The 22,515-nt window shown below is 37.2% G+C and overlaps 1 protein-coding gene across 5 annotated transcripts in view; it reads right to left on the reverse strand.

Annotated features, from left to right (window-relative positions):
• LOC131057426 (uncharacterized) overlaps positions 1-22,312 on the reverse strand; it is a 57,133-nt gene extending 34,821 nt beyond the window's left edge. The window contains exons 1-3 of one of the 5 annotated variants that reach the window (XM_057991609.2): positions 22,127-22,311; positions 21,949-22,029; positions 21,099-21,321 (exon numbers count right to left, since the gene is read on the reverse strand). The gene's annotated coding sequence lies outside the window, so the exon portion shown is untranslated. Of the gene's footprint in view, positions 1-21,098; positions 21,322-21,948 lie in introns of all 5 variants that reach the window. The other 4 variants (XM_057991608.2, XM_059221090.1, XM_057991610.2 and 1 more) reach the window with 4 other exon arrangements.
• Between the last annotated feature and the right edge of the window lie 203 nt (positions 22,313-22,515).

The following is a 22,515-nucleotide window of genomic DNA, read 5'->3' on the forward strand; positions in this document are numbered from 1 at the left end:
ATTCACACTAACACCCCTCCTCAAGTGCAACTTAGGGAAAGAAAAGAGAAAACCCTCAAAGATGGGTCCTAACAATATGACTTGAAAATACCCATGTACAAATATTCCCTCAAAACATAAGAGAATGAGAAAACCCAATGGATAAAAAAATGCCCCCAAAAAGGAAAGGGCTAAATGACCTCCTTGAAGAAGTGTCTTGCGCCCTATTGATGGTGTTTTTATGCACTATGCAACACAAAATAAAATACTAAGTATTCTATCCTCTTGAACAGAAGACTCCCAAATGCTAAGCTGCATGATCAAATGGGGTGACTCCAAGGTTCTCGAATGTCAAGTCTTGACGTGCACTTGGATAAACTCAGTTGTATATGATGTGATATTGCTGGAATCACAAGGTGGACTTATGTCGAATGCTTGAATGCTTTGAATGTTGTTGGAATGTAGGATTTCACTTGATTAAAAAAAAGGAAAAAGGATAGGGTTCGAGGAAGCTATTCTAACTCTAGGAATGCAAGAGCAATGGACAATCTTTGGTGGAATTCAACTAAGCTAGGCTTTGACATGCAAGCAACATCTCCATGAAGCTAGTGCAATCTCCGAAGGATAGATTTATGGTTTTCAAATCACCACCACAAGCATAGACACCATCAAGTCGATGCATATCAATTAAGAAGCGATAATTGAAGTTAAGCTTTGGCTAAAATGGATCCAGTTGACTACGCAAGGCACTTTACCATCGGCAAGGTGTTAGTAGTATGGATATACGAATTTCACCATTGATCATACACAAAGTTCTTCCATTCATCTAAACAACATGAAAATTAAACGAGAAGTAGAGACCATGCAAATTGTTCAATCAACAAAGAATTCACCATATCTTCAATGAAGTTTACATGCCTTTTACAACAATGTCTTGGCAACAATCTTTGCCTTCTCTTCCTACTCTAACTATTTGCTATCTGCTACTGAACTACTAGCTATTCTCTATTATCCTTTACAAATGAAGAAGTGGAACCTTATATAGTGCTCTCATTACAATTGAGTGAATCAAATCGATTTACAATCAATGATCAAGATTTCACAATAAAACCCTATTGCAAAACATTTAATGCTTGACCAATGATAAAATTTACAATTGATGGGACATATGTCCTTTGAAAATTTAACCAATAGATGATGACGGTAGGTACATCTAACTTTGTGCCCACATGTGGTAGTTATCTTTTTTTGATGGATAAGTCAAGTTCATTGAATCTGGATGCCTTAACATAAAATGATATGATTGGATAAGTGATGACTAGGCGCCACCTCATCTTGCTCAATCTTTGTAACTCATCACAAGTGTGTGAATGTAAATGAATGAGGCATATCTCTTGATACTCAACATTATCCAAGCTCGGTCAATGAATGACTTTGCTCATGTCGATCTTCTAACTTTGATTAACTCTTTTGAAACTATCTCTTGTCTTGATCACTTGCATTCTTGAGCTTTCATCTGGCTATACTAACAATGATTCTTGGATTTCCCACACCATGTGAATTAAAAATTGTTCTAATTGTAAAGTTGGTTATTTTAAGTCAATTTTGTAATCAAAACCAATAATGTGTAAGTGTATTGAATGTGTCAAGGTCTTGTAACCAGCCAGCAAAGTGTTTATTGAATTTTATAAAGCAAAATTGTGCAATCACCTCTAAACTTACCCAGGATAAAGACTAGTTTTAGTAGTTTAAACTTATGGTGTTTGATCCAAGTTTAAAGATTGTATAATCAAATTATATTTATCATTTTTAGACCCTTGGATACCTTAACAAATTGTGTGGTTAAGTGTTGCAGTGAGGAAAAGGTTGCCATTTAGTTGGTTCCCTATCCTTCTGGCATTAGATTCTTACTAAGATTTCATATATCATAGATATGCAATTACTAGCTTGTGGCATCTCTATCTTAGCATGGTAATGAGTTCAATGCATTGTTTTGTGAAGTTCTTTTGGAAAACTACCCAGATTTGTCAAATGGAGACGATTGAGAACACAGTCATTCAGATTTTCTATATTTTTTAAAGTTTCCCTACTATTTAAATAGCCATCCCTTATCATCCCCTAAAAAATGGCTCCCTCCCATCCCCGTCCTCGTCCTCGCTCAACCCCGTCCTCAAAAAGAGTCCCATCGCTCCCACTTTACCTCATCCCTGAAGCATGGGGTAACATAGAATTCAACAAGAATGAAAAACATGAGTGTGATTACGATGAGTTATAGGTGAGCATATATAAGATGTACCACTCAAGAGACTAAAACACAACCAATATGGGATAGTCTAAAAAGGACCTAAATGGAGAATCTAGCTAGGGAATTGACTAGTTAGGAAATCTACCATGTTCACACTAACACTAACAATACTATAAAAAATCATAGAATGGGAAACAATGCTTTTAAGCACAATAAGTAAGAAATGTATTCCCCCTCTTATAAATTTTGTAAAATTGAATTTTGATGGGGCAATCTAGGGTTGACCTAGATTTAATTAGATGGGTTTCACTCAAATTTTCAAAAGGGAGCTTTGTTTATGCAAATAGTAATAGGGTGTGATGTAAAAGTCAAAAAATTGAAAATTTAGGCTTTCTACACTATAGGAGAAATTTTAACCATAGTTTTAAAACTCGTGGACTCGCCACGGACTCCCGAGTCCATGGGAGCCACGAGTCGACTCGCCAAGGCGAGTCCTTGCGAGTCCATCTGAAAGACTCGTGAGTCTTTTGCAAGGACTCGCGTGAGTCTTTTGCATGGACTCGCGAGTCTTTCAGATGGACTTGCAGGACCCAGAAAAAAAGTCATGCAAGCTTTAAAATTGAGTTTAACATGTGAAAAAATTTGGTCTCTCTGTCAGGATTCATATATGGAATATAACATTTAAGTATATTCTTATACTTTAAGTTATATTCCATATATACTGTCAGGATGTTTGAGAGTGGTTTCGGACCTCCAGGAGTTATAATGCAAAATCTAGTTTTTGGAGGATTCTTCAATTTTCCAGACTTAGTCAAATTTCAAGATCCTTCGGCGATGCCCCTTGACCCCAACTTGGGGGCGTTGCCCCCAAACCCCCGTCGAAAAATATAGGGGGAAATTGCACCGATGGAAGTAGGAAAAATTTAACCTCTGAGTCTGATTAGGCTCCATATAAAAGCATAATTAGCATTGAAGAAATCTTGGTATTATACATTTTAGAGTTGAAAGTTTGAAAGTTTGAAACTATGACTATGTGACATGTGTAATGTTTCAATTATGGCTCTTATGTTCTCTAAATGCATTAATTTCTTTATGTTTTTTTGTAAAACTACGGGTTTTTTTTTTGCCGAGTCCTTGCCGAGTCTTTCACGAGTCTTTCACGAGTCCGAGTCCGAGTCCAAATTTTTGGTTTGCCGAGTCCGTGGCGAGTCCGAGTTTTTCAACTATGATTTTAACTCAAGAATGGATTGTTTAGCAAATGTTGATGTGTATCAAAAGCTAATTACTACCATCTATAGTCAAATCTCCAACTCTTGGGCAGATTTAGAACAATAATTAATCTTTCATTTCTCTTGAATTGTAACTAAGTTATTTTTATTCTAGATGGAGTTTGGGGATAGTCTGTGTAAAGGGTGTGCATTCATATTTTACAAGGAATTATAAATTCATATGCACTCATGGTAGATTATCCCTCATTGCTTATGTGCTATTGTCTCATCAAGTTGAGCCTTAGATATGGCCCTAGGAGTACCCTTTCTCTTATTAACTCTACCATTCATGAGAATTAGTTTCCTTTGTGCAACACTAGGAGTACCATTAATGCATGTCATGTGTTTCGATTGGTGTACATCTCTTCTAGATAAGCACTGGCAATGGATGTATGTTTTAGGGTGGGCACGAGATGTATGAAGTGCATTTTCTTGGTGGGGCATTGTGAGCAATATAGGTTTAATCGTGTTACAATTTAAGTTAGGAACAGCCAAAAATACACGTAGGAGGAGTGCAAGCATAGATAGTTAGCTTGATTCAATATTTTCTTGGTCTAATGCCAATAGCTTTAAGGTTCATTACAACCATTATGGGTGAGGATAGTCTAGGCATGGAAGGTGCACCTGAGTCAAAGGTTGGAATCTAGAAGGAGTTTGAGGAGAAGTTCAACTTCCTTTGTGCCCTTGATATAGTAGAGAAAATGGATTTTAAAGCTTCTTCCAAATCATTTCAAGAGATTTTCACAGGCCCAATTAGATATTGAGATCAATTGCATGGTGGGGCCAAGTATGGGGCCTAGTAGTCTATTGATGCCGTTACATGTCCTATTCAACAATGAGGAGAAAGATGTTAGTAATTCAAAATGAACTACAAGTGTTGAGGGCCTATCGCATGAATGTGGCGAAGGTGTTGGTAGGATTGAAGGTAACCCATAACAAGGGCAATCTTGAAGTAGCCAATGAATTCTCTGGAGGGCACACAATATACTCATACAACATTAATTACCATTAATAACTTCTTCAAGCATCACAACCAAACTCAAATCCAAATCATTAGAATAATAACTAGATCTTACTTTTTCTTTGGTGTGGCTAAGTAGTAAACACAATCACACATCAACTCATTACACAAGATCTACATAGAAACCCTAAAGGGTGTAAAACCGTAGTGAGAATAGCTACTTGGATCTACTATCCAAATCAAGTCTCGCAAAAGGATAGATTAGTTACAATATGAAGTAGGCACCAACGTATTGAGACAACAATCCCCAAATACATTTGTAGGCACCATCCTATAGGAGACATCAATCCCCTAATCCAAGATTTGAGCACCAACTCAATATGTGAGACACCAATCTCAGCAATATACTATGAATTGCAGACCTTCAAGGCTAAATACTCAACTTCTTTCTGATCTGAACAACATCAGAACTACCTCATACAGTGCATATGATCTTCTAATGAAACTGCACAATGATTTGGAAGCTACTCACATTCCATCACCCACATACTCGCACATCAACTTCTCCTTATAGATCTTACAATAATGGACACACTAGGAAAGAACCTAGATCTATTATATATATGAATTACAATGATAATTACATTCACATGTTGGCCTAAAACATAATTACAAATTTACAATATCCACAAGTCGGCCACAAACAAATTCTTTAACCAAACATGTTATAGACCAAGTCCAAAAGCCCGCATGTTACTCCAAAAAAAGGAACACCCTATGTGTTACCCAATGAAGACTTATCTGGTCCCAAAAGTCATCCACAAATTATCTCCGATAAGATTGTTAAAACTTGAACCAGAATATAGAAAACTGAAACAAGATACACATAATTTATCCTGGGAAAACCCTCCACTTGAGGGTGAAAAACCCAGCCCACAAAAATAATATCTTTATTGAGTTCTCTAAAACAAATACAAGAATTATTGATGACTTCAATCGACACTAAATAAGCTTGAGATACTTCCTTTACAGATACAACTTCTAGACTATAGAAACAGAATAGTTACAGCCTCTCGAAACTCACAGGACTGAGTACAAAAAATGTGATTCTCATAACAAGTAATAACAATACCACTCTCATATCAATATTCACAATATAAAGACTCAAGAAGAGTTACTGATTTTCACAAGAGTCTCTGATATTTTCTATATACTGAGATACTGAATATAATATCTTTCTTTGATGATATATATATTGACCTACAATCCGTAATAATATGTCTCTTATAAGAGGTGAAAGAATCACCGGTGCAAAGTCTCATCGCATACCCTATAAGTCGACCAATACTCTTCACGAAGAGAAAAACATGAGCCACGCATAATTAGCGGTTACACCACCAACAAGAGGGGAAGGCAACGGATGAAATGCACACGAAATAGGAACGGATGCCAATGCAATATAACTCCACGTCGGATAGAAACAACTGCCGACGCAGGACACAAACACAAACAGCAACCACTAATACAAAGATGAAGAACATGCCTTGAGAAGTTTCGCACATAAGAAATCGAAGCTTGAATGGAACACAGATAGAAGAACTCTCTTGCAGCTACAGGAACTTCAACACCTCTTAGCAAGAGAGATTTCTTCAATATCTCATCACATGACAAGTACACAAAGCTGCAATCAGAAGAATGTCAATAAATAAACTCATCACAGATTTTCTCAAATAAAAAATGTTATCTCAACATAACAATATTAACCATAGCTACTTCTAGAGGGTGAATCAGAAAACAAAAAATAAAGTCATAGAGTCACACACATGACTTCCACCATGGCTACTCCCAGAGGGTGGATCCACTATGGCTACTCCCAGAGGGTGGATCCACCATAGCTACTCCCAGAGGGTGAAACAAGGGACTTCACCTCAAACTTCTCTTGCAGAGAAGAACTCATTAACAAGGGAATGCACCTCGAACTTCTCCCTCACAAAGAAGAACTCATTACGAAGGGATTGCACCTCGAACTTCTCCCTCACAGAGAAGAACTCATTACCAAGGGATTGCACCTCGAACTTCTCCCTCACAGAGAAGAACTCATTAACAAGGGATTGCACCTCAAACCTCTCCCTCACAGAGAAGAACTCATTAACCAAAAGATGCGGCTTCCTTTGAAGTTGAAAGTCAAGCTCCCTCTGAAGCTGAAGTGAGGCTCCCTCTGAATAGTAATTCCTCCTCTTAAAGAAAATGTCTACAGTCACCAACTCAATCTCATGGCAACCATCATCAAGGTCTTCCTTCCTTGAATGCAATCTCTCATCATCCTTTTATAATTTTGCTCAGCAACGGAATTTCCATTCACTTCGATTGATCACACCGAAGCACCTAGTGATGATCTGATGGTTGTGTGGCCTTTGGCCCTCGCCATCACTCATCATCTATCCACAATATCTGCCCCATGCATAGTTTAAGCATCATCTGAAGAACTATCGTTAATACCATCCATAGCAAAAAGATGGACCAACCACATAAATGCGACATAAATCCACCTGTAACAGGGTGTGCCAGACAGCTAAGCTGTGGTGCCCATCCTAGGACAAAAGCACAGGATCTACCTTCAAGTGGTTAGGCTCTATAGAAGGAACCTAGCTCTGATACCATGTTAAAACTTGAACCAGAATATAGAAAACTGAAACAAGGTACACATAATTTATCCTGGGAAAACCCTCCACTTGAGGGTGAAAAACCCAGCGCACAAAAATAATATCTTTATTGAGTTCTCTAAAACAAATACAAGAATTATTGATGACTTCAATCGACACTCAATAAGCTTGAGATACTTCCTTTACAAATACAACGTCTAGACTGTAGAAACAGAATAGTGACAGCCTCTTGAAACTCACAGGACTGAGTACAAAAAATGTGATTCTCATAACAAGTAATAACAATACCATTCTCAGATCAATATTCACAATATAGAGACTCAAGAAGAGTTACTAATTTTTCACAAGAACCTCTGATATTTTCTATATACTGAGATACTGAATATAATATCTTTCTTCGATGATATATATTATATATATCGACCTACAATCCGTAATAATATGTCTCTTATAAGAGGTGAAAGAATCACCGGTGCAAAGTCTCATCGCATACCGCATAAGTCGACCAATACTCTTCACGAAGGGAAAAACATGAGCCATGCATAATGAGCGCTTACACCACCAACAAGAGGGGAAGGCAACAGACCAAATCCACACAGAATAGGAACGGATGCCAACGCAATATAACTCCACATCGGATAGAAACAGCAGCCAACGCAGGACACAAATGCAAATGGCAACCACTAATACAAAGATGAAGAAGATGCCTCGAGAAGTTTCGCACATAAGAAATCAAAGCTTTAACGGAACACAGATAGAAGAACTCTTTCGCAGCTACAGGAGCTTCAACACTCCCTCTTAGCAAGAGAGAGTTCTTCAATATCTCATCACATGACAAGTACACAAAGCTGCAATCAGAAGAATGTCAATAAAAAAACTCATCACAAATTTTCTCAAATAAAAAATGTTATCTCAGCATAACAATATTCACCATAGCTACTTCTAGAAGGTGAATCAAAAAATAGAAAATAAAGTCATAGAGTCACACACATGACTTCCACCATGGCTACTCCCAGAGGGTGGAACAAGGGATTTCACCTCGAACTTCTCTCATAGAGAAGAACTCATTAACAAGGGATTGCACCTCGAACTTCTTCCTCACAGAGAAGAAATCATTACCAAGAGATTGCACCTCGAACTTCTCCCTCACAGAGAAGAACTCATTAACAAGGGATTGCACCGCGAACTTCTCCCTCACAGAGAAGAACTCACTAACAAGGGATTGCACCTCGAACTTCTCCCTCACAAAGAAGAACTCATTAACCAAAAGATGTGGCTAAAAGAATTAGACTCCCTCTGAAGCTGAAAGTCAAGCTCCCTGTGAAGCTGAAGTGGGGCTCCCTCTAAATAGTAATTCCTCCTCTTCAAGAAAATGTCTACAGTCACCAACTCAATCTCATCGCAACCATCATCAAGGTCTTCCTTCCTTGAATTTAATCTCTCATCATCCTTTTATAATTTTGCTCAGCAATGGAATTTCCATTCACTTGGATTGATCACACCAAAGCACCTAGTGATGATCTGATGGCTGTGTGGCCTTTGGCCCTCGCCATCACTCATCATCTATCCACAATATCTGCCCTATGCATAGTTTAAGCATCATCTGAAGAACTGTCGTTAATACCATCCACAACAAAGTGATGGACCAACCACATAAATGCAACAAAAATCCACCTGTAGCAAGGTGTGCCAAAATGCTAAGCTGCAATGCCCATCCTAGGACAAAAGCACAGGATCTACCTTCAAGGGGTTAGGATCTATAGAAGGAACCTGGCTCTGATACCATGTTAAAACTTGAACCAGAATATAGAAAACTGAAACAAGATACACATAACTTATCCTGGGAAAACCCTCCACTTGAGGGTGAAAAACCCAACCCACAAAAATTATATCTTTATTGAGTTCTCTAAAACAAATACAAGAATTATTGATGACTTCAATCGACACTCAATAAGCTTGAGATACTTCCTTTACAGATACAACTTCTAAACTGTAGAAACAGAATAGTGACAGCCTCTCGAAACTCACAGGACTGAGTACAAAAAATGTGATTCTCATAACAAGTAATAATGATACCACTCTCAGATCAATATTCACAATATAAAGACTCAAGAAGAGTTACTGATTTTTCACAAGAGTCTCTGATATTTTCTATATACTGAGATATTGAATATAATATCTTTCTTTGATGATATATATATCGACCTACAATCCGTAATAATATGTCTCTTATAAGAGGTGAAAGAATCACCGGTGCAAAGTCTCATCGCATACCCCATAAGTTGACCAATACTCTTCACGAAGGGAAAAACATGAGCCATGCATAATGAGCGCTTACACCACCAACAAGAGGGGAAGGCAATGGACGAAATCCACACAGAATAGGAACGGATGCCAATGCAATATAACTCCACATTGGATAGAAACAGCTGCCAACGCAGGACACAAACACAAACGGCAACCACTAATACAAAGATGAAGAAGATGCCTTGAGAAGTTTCGCACATAAGAAATCGAAGCTTGAACAGAACACAGATAGAAGAACTCTCTCGTAGCTACAAGAACTTCAACAAAGCACACATTAGAAACCTCTGGCCCATCAAACCAAAACATCAGCTCAATTTGTCAACAGAGCACAGTGACCAATCTGCCACTTCAAACTTTATGTCTATTGAAGCTCAACTACTAGAACTCCAGAACCTGATACATCATGAGCAACTTTACTTTGGTTCTAAACTGCAGGTCGTAACTCTCAACTACGGCAACATACAGGGCATAACAAATTGCTAGTGTGAACACTAAGTCTGAGAGGCAAATCTCAAAAGAATTTTACAAACCTTTCTAAATCACCTTAATCAACTAATAGATACAAGATGATATTAAAATCACGCTACAACTAATCTCACAATTTGTCACTATACTTTGAGAACACAAATGTTGAGACATGGACATGACAAAAATTATGATAGTTGTGGCTATACAATTACATGTTGATTTGACTCCGCAATGAGTTCCTTTAACACTAACTGAATTCCTTTGACATTCCTTTGACATGAATTCAACATTCACCATGTCAATCATGTGTGTAAATACACAGTGTGATGAGAAGAGAGTTGAAATCTTATAAGGGGGTTATTTTCCCTCTTTAGATCTTAGATGCAATGAGATCTTCCAAGGTCCAAATGCAGTAGAGGTTAGCGTGGGTAGTGATTGGGGAGGTGCTCAGGAATCTAGTGTAGCAATTGGGGAGTGTGCAATTTCTAGTGTTTAGAAGTCAACGGTTTTGGGGAATGGCGAATATGTAACTTTGGAATTGGTTGTGAAGGATGGTCTGTGCAATGCAAATCTGATTGTGCATTGGGTGGTAATGTAGCATCCTATTTTGTAGTTCTAGGCATGCAATGTTCGCAGGATTGATGCCATCTATTGGGGAATGGCGAATATGTAACTTTGGAATTGGTTGTGAAGGATGGTCTGGGCAATGCAAATCTGATTGTGCATTGGGTGGTAATGTAGCATCCTATTTTGTAGTTCTAGGCATGCAATGTTCACAGGATTGATGCCATCTATTGAAGGAGACATTTTTGGTTTATTTATATTGAACCTTTTAGATTAATTGTTTCAATATCGTTGACATTTTATAATGTTTTTCGATGGAGACCTGTATAGAATCCTCCACTAAATTATCTTAAAAGTGTTTAAAGAAAAATTTTAAAATTTCGATAAAGGAAAAAATCAAAAAATAATATATGTATAAAATATCAATATTAATTATAGATGAGGCAAATTCTATAAAAAATGATGCCCTAATGGAGATGACAAAAAGAATCTCCGATTCGGTGGATTCATTAAAACTTCCATCTGAATCAAAGTCAGTCGAAAATCTGGGACAAGATAATGAGGCAGAGCAAGATGAAATGACCTCTAGAATGGCTGCTGTTCTTGAGGCATTCGACAATAACGTAGTTGAAAATCTTTCCCCGGAAGAGGAAGCTGAGAAGAGGTTCCTAATTCAGGAACTCTTGTCTTCCATGGAAGAGGTAGAAAATATTGAGAATAGGGTAGGAGACATTACACCTATTCCTGTCAATGAATTCACAGTAGCTCAGCCCCAAATGGGAGAGGATGATGGAGATGGAGTGATAGTCTCCCAGCAAACCTTAGGGATAAAAAATATATATGACGAGAAAAACCTTCCTGACTGCGCTAGAGAAGCTAAAAGTAGAGGCAGAAAATCTTTGAGCGAATTAAGACTGCAGGATGGAAATGCAAAAGACCAAGGCAAGTTAACTGCCTTCTTTGATGCTGGGAAGGGGAAGGGCCTTCCCACGGCCCCATGAAAATCTCTTCATGGAATGTTAGGGGCATGAATGCCCCTAACAAACAGTGTCTAATAAGACGCAACATTACAAAATGGAAACATGACATCGTTCTCTTACAAGAAACTAAATTAGCCCAGGTTGAAGCTGAGGCTTTTAAAAGGAAATTAGGTCTTCTTTGCTGTGAATTTGTGGAAGCCAGGGGAGCTTCTGGTGGTATTGGAATAATTTGGAATCCGCGGAATATTATTTTTCATCCTTTAGCAGGTAATAGAAATTGGCTATTAGGGAAGGTAACTAGCAAGCATAGCAATCTCACATTCACCCTAATAAACATTTATGGCCCAATCCCGGATGTCGGAAAGCGCAGGGTTTGGTCAGAAATCTCGTTTATGATGGGGCTAGATATCTCCTCCCCTGTTATTTTAGGAGGGGACTTCAATGCCATCCTGAATTTATCTGAAAAAAAGGGTGGTATTCGTAGGGAACCGCAGTCCTTAAAAGACTTTAGAGAGTGGGTTGCTCATAACAACCTAATAGATATAGAAACAAGTAATGGTGTGTATACCTGGTACAATAGAAGATCAGGATTTACACAAATCGCTGAGAGATTAGATAGATTCCTTTTTAGGGGGAACTTGAGCGATTTAGCAGTCAATCTATCAGCTTCGCTTCTCCCATCTTCAGGATCTGACCATTATCCTGTTATTCTTAATATTGAGGGAGAGGCTACACCGCGATGTTGCCCTTTTAAGTTTGAAAAAATGTGGATGCAAAATCCAGAGTTCTATGATCTCGTCTCCAAGTGGTGGTTTGAGGTAAGTTTCCAGGGATCAAAGATGTTTTGCCTGGTAAATAAACTGAAATATCTCAAGAGCAAGTTATTGAAATGGAATAGTGAAGTTTTCGGAAACATTTTTGAAACCAAAATATCATTAGAAAAAGAAATCGCAGATCTCAATGAAAAAGTGTTTAGACTTGGAATGGATCAGGATAGCTTCCTCAAAGAAAAGGAGCTTCTCGGGAAATATGAGGATACGTTAACAAAAGAAGAAGTATTTTGGAAACAAAAGTCTAGAGAGAATTGGCTTCAAAATGGGGATAGGAACACTAAGTTCTTCCACAACAGTACAAAAATCAGGAGGAACACTAACAGTATCCTCAAGATCATGAGTAATAATGGTACAATTCTGGAAGATCAAAAGGATATAACTACTGAAGCGGTAAACCATTTTAAAACCCTGTTCAGTTCGGAATCTTCTCCTAAAGATGCCAATTTAACTTTGCTTAAGAATATTCCTAAGATTATTACTGAAAACCAAAACAAAGCGCTTAACAACAAATTCTCTGAATCAGAAGTTAAATTAGCATTGGGGCAGCTTAATCCTGATAAAGCTCCCGGCCCGGATGGCTTTCCCTCTTGCTTTTTTCAAAAATGCTGGCACATTATTGGCAAGGAGGCTGTGGAAGCATTGGAAGCGATTAGAAACTCTGGGAGTATTTTAAGAGAGATAAACAACACTTTCATTACCTTGATTCCAAAGAAGGAGGAATCAAGTAATTTTGAAGACTTTCGACCTATCTCCTTATGCAACACTATTTACAAACTTTTTACTAAAATTTTAGCAAATAGACTGAAAGGCATCCTTCCGTGCATAATTTCTGAGGAACAGACAGGTTTCGTACCAGGTAGATCTATCTTTGATGGCATTATTATTGCTCAAGAAGTCATGCACTCGTTACAACAGAATCGATCAGCTGCTATGATGATCAAACTAGACATTAAGAAGGCATACGATAGAGTCGATTGGAGATTTCTGTGTAAATGCTTAGAATCCTTTGGTTTTTCGAAACAATGGATCAATTTAATCTTCGAATGCATCTCATCTCCCAGGGTATCGCTACTTATAAATGGATCCCCTGCTGGCTTCTTCCAGATATCTAGAGGGATAAGACAAGGAGATCCTTTATCCCCTTTCTTATTTATCATAATGGCAGAGGGCCTTGGGAGAATCATTACTAGTGCTCGGATGAATCAGATTATCAAAGGCATTAAAATTACTAATGGAATGGAGGCCATAACCCACCAACAGTTTGCTGACGACACAATGTTGATGGGATGTGCGAATAGGTCTGAAGCCATGGCTTTCAAAAGGATTCTTGACATTTATGCATTAGCTTCTGGTCAGGAAGTGAACAAGAATAAATCGGAAATCTTCTTCTTTAACACCTCGCAAAACATAGAGACAGATATTTGTAATATATTAGGGTTCGATAAAGGGAAACTTCCTTGTAAATATCTTGGGATTCCGATGGATAAGGGAAACAATATAAAAGCATTATGGAAAGGAATCCTTGAAAAGATGGATCTTAGGTTGGTCTCTTGGAAAAACAAATGTCTATCTTCGGCTGGGAGGATTACATTACTAAAAGCTGTTATGGCGGCTATACCGATATTCCAAATGTCATGTCAGCAACTACCTAAAGGTGCTCGTCTAGAAATGGTTAGAAAGATGAGGAAGTTCTTTTGGAATATGAACTCAGACAAAAAGAAATTTGCGTTAATCTCGTGGGATAAAATTTGCCAACCTATCAATAGAGGGGGAGCTGGCATCAAAGATTTGAGGGTTCAAAACATGGCTCTGGGGGCGAAGTTAGTCTGGAAAATGTACTCGAAACCGGATCTTAAATGTGTAAGGATCCTCAAAGATAAATATCTCACTAATTCCAATCCTGATAGTATACTAAGGACGGAAATATTGCCAAAGGGTTCCAAAGTTTGGAATTTTATGCTAGAATGTAGAGAGGTGATCAGAGATTTTCTAACTTGGGATATTGCGGATGGATCTGAGGCATTGTTCTGGGAAGACTCGTGGGGGGGTTATTCAGCCCTTGACAAGTCAGGAATAAGCGAAGAAGGTATAGAACTTTGCCAATCGATCAGGGGCAGGTTTGTTAAGGATTATATCAAGCTTATTTCCATTGACCCCGCTTTGGGCTGGGAGTGGAAACCCCTTGATGAGTTGAACTTAACAAATGCTGACAAGGAAATCTTGTGGAATAATTTGAGGCATAGGCATTTTTCATTACATAGTGGGAAAGACAGGATTATTTGGGCACGTAGTTCTTCGGGCATTTATAAAGTCAAAGAAGGTTACTCACTTTTGAAATGCAGAAGAGCTGCAACCAATCCTATTATTCCGATTAGCCTTTGCTGGAATAACGTGGGTCTCCCCAAAGCTGGTATCTTCTCATGGGCCGCTTCCCAAAAGAGGATTCTTACGTCAGATTGGTTCTTAAAATTTGGTTTCATGGGTCCATCGAGATGCCCTCTTTGCGAATCTGAGGAAGAAAATGTGGATCACTTGCTTCTAAATTGTAGTTTCAGTCAGAAATGTTGGGATTGGCTTTGCTCAAGCCTTGGATGGCCGACTCCGAGACCTAGGGATATTTCAGAATGGCTGATTAGTTGGCAACCTCCCCACACATAGGATATTTATCACTTAGTGTGGCAAATAGCGCCGGCAATTCTCATATGGGAAATTTGAAAGGAGAGAAACAGGAGGATCTTTAAAGAATCAAAATTGAGGGTGGAATCCCTTCTAAATAAGATCGAGGCAACAATTGTGGAAAAAATCAATAATAGACTTAGACATGTACAGGAAAAGTCTATTAATTTAACCAGATGGGATGAGGTTCTTCGTGCTAAGTGGAGGGGTCTGATAATCCCCCCGTTTATTGGGAGAGGAGGTAAGCTGGCTGAGATAGATAGAAAGCTAACAAAATGGGTTCCCCCCCGAAAGGGCTGGGCCAAGCTAAACTTCGATGGTGCCTCTCGTGGGAATCCTGGTTTAGCTGGTATAGGGTGCGCTATTCATCAAGATAACGGTGTTCTGATTGCTAGCTTAAATAAGCCTATTGGCTTGGCTTCGAATAACTTGGCTGAGTTTTCTGCTCTACGGGAGGGATTGATTATAGCCAAGTCACTCAAGATTAAATATTTAGAAATAGAGGGGGATTCGTCGTTAACCATAAATGCAGTCAGGACTAGGGAAGTATCAAACTGGAAATTGAAGGCGGAATTAAAAAGCATTCTGGATTTGATCAAATACTTTGAGGAAACTTCGGTTAATCATATTTATAGGGAAGGCAATTCTGTAGCTGACAAGTTAGCCAATTTAGGGGCAGATGGTAATTCGTATGTTTTTAGGAAGGATAGTCTCACGGATTAAGTTTCGGCCGTGCCACCCCTACATATCACTCCTCTCCTAGTCCTCTCCAATTTTCACATTTATATGCTCTAGGATGGGAGGCCAAAGCCGCCTTTTATCAGTATATTGGCATTCTAAGGTTCAGATATATATATAGATATATATATAAATACATATATATATATATATGTACTCACATATATAGATATGTATATATTTATGTCAATCCCATATTCATCGGATTGATTCATGTTATATGATGCATTCACATATATAAATATATGCATATATATATATATTCATATTTATAGATATGTGTATATATACACAATCATATATATATACATATATCCATATTCTCATATATATATGTATATGTGTGGGTATGTATGGGTATAAATAGAATATTACACTTTTGCATACACGCATATATACATATATAAATACAGAATTTATATATTTATGAGTATATATATATATATAAATATATATATATTTATATATATACATATCTGAATCTTCATATATGATTCTTTTTTCTGACTGTTTCCTTGACTACCAAGTCTGTGAGTGAGTGCAAGGGGTGTTTCAGTCGTGTAGAGGGGTGATTGGTAGTAGTCTGGTCTCTCTGTTTCGTTTCGTGCAGGTCATCCCTCCAATGAATGAAATATGAATTATGAGGGTTCTGGGCTGCGAAGGTATAGTCTCTATTAAGGAGTAAATCATATCTTTCAATGGCAAACTGGGTCTGCCAGGCTTTGTGTCTTTGAGCTTTGGTTTATGATTTTTAGTTATTCGGTTTTCAAGATTATGCATATCGGTTATAGTTGATAATAATCCTATTTTTGGATTCATGCCTTGTGGTTAAACTGGGACAGTAATTTCTGGTTTCTGTGTCATGGTTTGCTGGACAGTAGAGGATCTTTAAGAACAGCTTAACATTCGATTTGTCTCGTTTTGAGATACCCTGTATATATAGTGTTGGGTCCATTCGGTTTCTTTCAATCGATAGATGTATGGTTAGCAGGTCTTCTGTTGAAGTTATGTGGTGGGTGGTAGAAGTTAACCCTGAATTTTCATGGTTTCAGTTAATTAGTAAGCTCTATTGATGTAAACAGCTGGATAGACCCTCTGCCCTTATGTTGTTTCACTCCTTTCTCATGGCATATTGATTTCTGGGTACATCTGTATATTCTAATGATTCTAGCAGACTCATGGATAGTTTTTTTGCTTTCTGGCATTTAAATACAAATACAGATGCATATGAAAATACTTACGTTTGGGAGAATCTGATATCTGCAAAGTTAAAAGTAATTATGAATCTGAAAGAAATTGATCCTTTCCATTAGTAGGTAGAATTGTAGCCAGGATAATCTCTTAAATTGAAACCCAAAAGGTTAAGATGGTTTCAAGCTAAGGGATACCCAGGCTATAATCCTCTTACTTAAATAGAAAGATGTAACTATTCATTGTATGATTACAGCAAATTATTATGTTTACTATGCTTCTAACAGTCTGGCAAAGTATGTTGCTATAAGGTCTTGCAGATTCGGGAAATAGGTCAGAAGTCAATACTCGATGCTTTTGTGGATTTACCATTGAGTGGATGATGGATTCAACCGGAAAGTGCTGAAAGATTTAATGTACAGAAAGAATCTAAAATGTCTTAATATGTCAGCCTCCTACCTCTGATGAGGATTTGTAAAAATGTACAGTTGGTTATAATATCTGATCCCAGAAGGGATCTGGGCTAGACCGGAGGTTTTCTTGTCTCCATTCTTTCCTACCGGTGCCCACACTGAATGGAGATGTAAAATTTTTTATAAAATAATAATAAAATTTTGGCTTCGGCCTTTTATCGATCAAAAAAAAAAATATATCAATATTAATAAAAATTAATATATAATAACAATGCTGCAAATAAAGTTAATATTAATAATGTTTTAAAACTAAAAATAGTAAAATTATATATACCAAACAAAACAAAATAAAGTTCAAGTTTATTAAATATTACTATAGATTATTAATTTTAGAAAGTACTACGGCTGAAAGATTTAATTTTTTTAAAACATATCAAAAACTTTAACCAAAAAATTAGAAAAGAGAGAAAATGCCCTACTTCTCTTGCTCCTAATGTTCATGCAAATGATAATGAACATGGCCGCTAAACAATAAGATTGTGTTTCTCAACAATGAACACTACACATTGCATAACCAACAATGAACAATGTGTGGTGAATGAAGGTTGATGTTGCACAATGAATGAAGGTTGTCATTTCACAATAAACAACTATTGCTGCCACTAAACAAAACTACATTTGTTGTTGCTTAACATTGGTGCCATTATTTGAATGCCAACCTCATGCTCACCTTTCAACATTGCTGAACTATGATGCCCTATCACCTTCAAAGGCAAATGGAAAGGGCACACAAATGTAATTCCTTCAAACTATTTCCATGGGAAAATAGCTGCAACGAAAACTAATCCACTAGGAGAATATGACCAAAAACCCTAAGGCAAAAGCAAATGATATTGAACAAGGCCACTAAATGATAGAATTGTGTTGATCAACAATAAACACTACGCGTCGCACAATCAACAATGAACGATGTGCGGTGAATGAAGGTTGCCATTGCACAATAAACAACCATTGTTGCCACTAAGGAAAGCTACATTTGTTGTTTCTTAACATTGATGCCATTGTTGGAATGCTAACCTCATGCCCAAACACCTTTGAACATTGTTGACTATGACGCCATACCACCTTCAAAGGCAAATGGAAAAGGCCCAAAATGTAATTCCTTCAAACTATTTCCAAGGGAAAATAGCTGCAATGAAAACTAATCCACTAGCAAAATGTGAACAAAAAAGATAAAAACATAAGGTAAAAGAAAAGGATATACTTTTCAATTGTTCAAAGGCACATTTATAGAAATAATGCATAACACCCAAATATAAAAACGTGTATGGCCATTTTTGGCAAATTTGAACAATTTTTTAGTTTTTTTAATGATTCGACCCAAACTTGGCAAGCTGATTTTTGATTCAAACTCGGACTCAACTCCTAGACTCGGTGCAGACTTAGCATAGACTTGGCAAATTTAAAAACCCAAGAAATTCAGATATTTTAAAGGATTTAAAACTTGTTTCATGTACCCTTTAATAAATAAACTTTAAAGACATGATAACCTCACCAAATAGAAGCTACTTTGATCACATACACAAGTATATAAGGATCACATAAGTATAAATGCAAATTTTGGCTAAAGGAAATAACACATTTAGATATATAAATATTGTCAAATATATACAACTCTCATGGAATATGAAATCCATGGCATCAAAGCAAATATCAAAACTAATAACATAAGTCTATGGCTCAAAGGAGCCTACATTACTCATCCCAACATCACGGCAAGTTATGCGCTAATGTCCAAGATAGGTCTTGGATGATGATATAGCTATGATATTTTCTTGTGTCTCAGTGAATGGTGTGTATATTCAAGTGAGGAATTATTAATGTTTTCTTGAATTCTTCAAGGTTGCATGGTTTTTTGCCAAGCTCATTAACAAAGAGGAACATATATGTAAAAAGATAAATAGTTATGTTCTAGTTTGACCTTAGCTAGACCTTAACTAGGATACAAATAGATGGAATTGTTCTATGAGTTGTCTGTGCAGGACATGATGATACATTTTTGCATTATGAAAATGCCATTTCTTGCCAACTATGACTTAACTTGTATTCAACAGTACAATGACTATAGCATGCCAACTTTGCCTATGGTGGTCCTTGTATACTAAACAAGTTGTCCAATGTATGAAACAAGTTAATCCTTGATTGTGGCTTTGACTACAAAGATGCAGAGATTTGCAACAAGGGATATGTACTTTGTAGATTATATGATAATGATTCATCATTGGCCTTTTACTTGCTTAGACTTATAGTTTGATGGGGGTTTGGAGGCAACACCAAAACGAGGTTGAGGATAGCACCCCTCATGGGGATCTAGGGGTGAGAGAGACAAGGGTAGAGAGATAGGTTTAGATCTTGGGAAAGAGAGGAAAGATAGAGAGAGATAGAATGATAGAGAAAGAGATAGGTCTAGAGTTTAGGGGAGATAAAGAGAGCGAGAGAATGTTGATAGGAGCCTACTTATTACTAAAATTTGCCTAAGTCTGAAAATTTATAAGATCTTCTAAACCCTAGAATCTGCATTATAATTTTTTGAGATCTAAAATCACTCTCAAACATCTTGGCAATATATACATGAAAAATAACTTTGTCATTAAATGTTATATTTCATTATATATTCTGAAGAAGAGAATGAGATTTACTTGAAAACAAACATGGAGAGAATCCTAGATGGGCATGTCATAAACCAAACAAAAATTGAAAGGTTGTAAGTTTTTATTAAAAAAAAAACTATAATGTCAAATAAACGCTTTACAATTTTGTTTTTAATCTTTTTAAAACTTTTTCCCCCAAACCTGGCCCAATTTGGCCTACAAGACTCACCCAAACCCAAAGTCTAGGTCCCTTGGCCTTAGCAAAGTTGACATGCCTCTAGACTCACTAAATCTAGGCGAATCCAAGCAAGTCTTGTAACAAAGAGTAAACGCAATGACTTAGCTCAAAAGCACAAATTAGGGATGAATTAGAATATGCACTCAAGAAAATGGTATATGGGAGGTCCACAAAAATCATGACTATCTCTACCACCCATAAAGACTATGATTGAGGGTAATGCATCAGTTGAAATAGTAGTAAATCCTTCAATAGCATTGATTAACCATGGACAAATATTGAAATTTGAAACTAACCATTACCTACTATGGAACCAGGTATGCTACAGCTGTCTCAACCACCCATAAGAACTGCAATCTTGAGCAATCTATAACAGCTGAAATAGGAGTAGATCCTTCCATAGAATCAGGTAAAATCATGTACAAAAATTAAAATTTGAAACTCCCCGTTACCCAATAGAGAACAAAAAATGTACAACTTTCTCAACAACCCATGAGGACTGTAATTGATGGCAACATTCTAGAGATGAAATATTAGTAGGCCCTTGTATAGCATCAAGTACCCAAACATTAAGTGCGAATTGTGTAGATTTGAGTCTGGACTTGAAAATAAGTAAAAAATGCACGAAGTAATAGAGAATGTGCCAACCCCAACACCACTAACAGAAACTAAATTTTTTTCACGTTTCGAACAAATATTGATATTCAAAACTACCAGTTACCCAATAAAAAACTAGGGTTCCTAATAAGGATCCATCATACCCAAAATAATTAGTTACGTATACATTCCCATTTCCCGAAAAAAAAAATTTGTGCAAAAAATTAGGACTAGTAAGTAGCCCCATAAACATTGCAACTCTTACAACCATCCATACAGACCGAAAATGAGGAAAAGTTTCATTTTGCGTGCAGGTTGTTTCTTACTCCAAATCTAATATAGTCCATCAGGCTATAGTGCGGTTGAAAGGCGGGACATTTGATGTGGAATATGCAAGCTGATAGGACCAGCTAGATTTCACTTGCTACAGTGTGCCTGATCAAACGAGACCAAGCCTAGCCTTCAGTACAAGCCATTGTAGTTCCCAAGTATATGGGTATGATAAATGGCCTACCAAGCCCACAATTCCAACTGTAATTGTCGAATGTACTGCAATATTGAAAAAGTAATTGCATTACTACATCTGTGACAGGCCAATATTATGTAATATCCCGAAAGCAATTCTATTATTCTATCTCTAATTTGCAGAATGTAATATAACATCACGAAAGTAATTCGATTCTCACATTGTAATGGCCGAATGCAATGTAACGTCTCAAAAGCAATTCCAGTAGAAGAAAAAATATATAACGATAAATTATAGACCATAAATAAGAAATAGAATTAAAAGACAACCGTTTAGAAACTTACAAAAGACGATAATTCAATAATGCGTCAAAGCTTGCAGAAGATATAATTAGACAATATCTCCGTAATGTGATAATCTTCGCAGAAGATATAATTAGACTCGTCGTGATAAATTAGCTGTCGCAGATAACTTAACCATCCGCGATAAAACAAAATCGGGAAAATAGTTCGCCCGCCGTCCTAAATAACTGTACTACCGGCGATTTTAAATCGCACAAAATCAAAAGCGTACCGGAAAAGCTTCCCAAAGCAGAACTTATTTGACCAAATTTAAGCACGACATGAAAACAAAAAAAGCAGACTAGTAATCCAGACAGAAAGCTCCTTACTCGACCAGAATTAAACGCAAACATAAATAAAATAGCATACCTTCAGATCGAACAATAGACGGAGAAAGCTTCCACTGTAAATGCTCAACATTTTCCTTCCTCTACTTACGTGCTTCGAACCCTAGATCTCAGCCTCGGCTCCATTACAAAGAGATCTTCGTACAACGGCAAAATAAACAAACAGAAAAATAATAAGTTCAAATTCATACTGGACTTACAAAGTCAAGAAAATTGTTGAATTTCTTAGGAACGCAGAAATTGCCCCCAATTTTTTCACGGCAAATAACGCGAAAATTCTGCGGCGGCGATGCAGCTCAGATCTGAGTCTCGTAGAGTCTATTTTCCGCCACAGCCGTCTTACAAAAAGAGAGGGTTGCATTATATATACACACACATTCTCAAAGAGGTAAGACGGAAAATAATATAAATTGACGGAAACGTAGATTTTTTATGGGTTTGGGTTTACAGTTGGAAATTTGGAATTTGGGGTAGAAAGATTATGCGGCATGCGTTGTGCATCATACGCTGGTGGACACGTGGCATTTGCCGGGAATTGGATATACCGGAAGATGCTTTTGTTGGTAATTAGACTGCCGTTGAAAATCTA

This window comes from Cryptomeria japonica, chromosome 5 (genome assembly GCF_030272615.1).
Source record: "Cryptomeria japonica chromosome 5, Sugi_1.0, whole genome shotgun sequence".
Taxonomy (NCBI): Eukaryota; Viridiplantae; Streptophyta; class Pinopsida; order Cupressales; family Cupressaceae; genus Cryptomeria; species Cryptomeria japonica.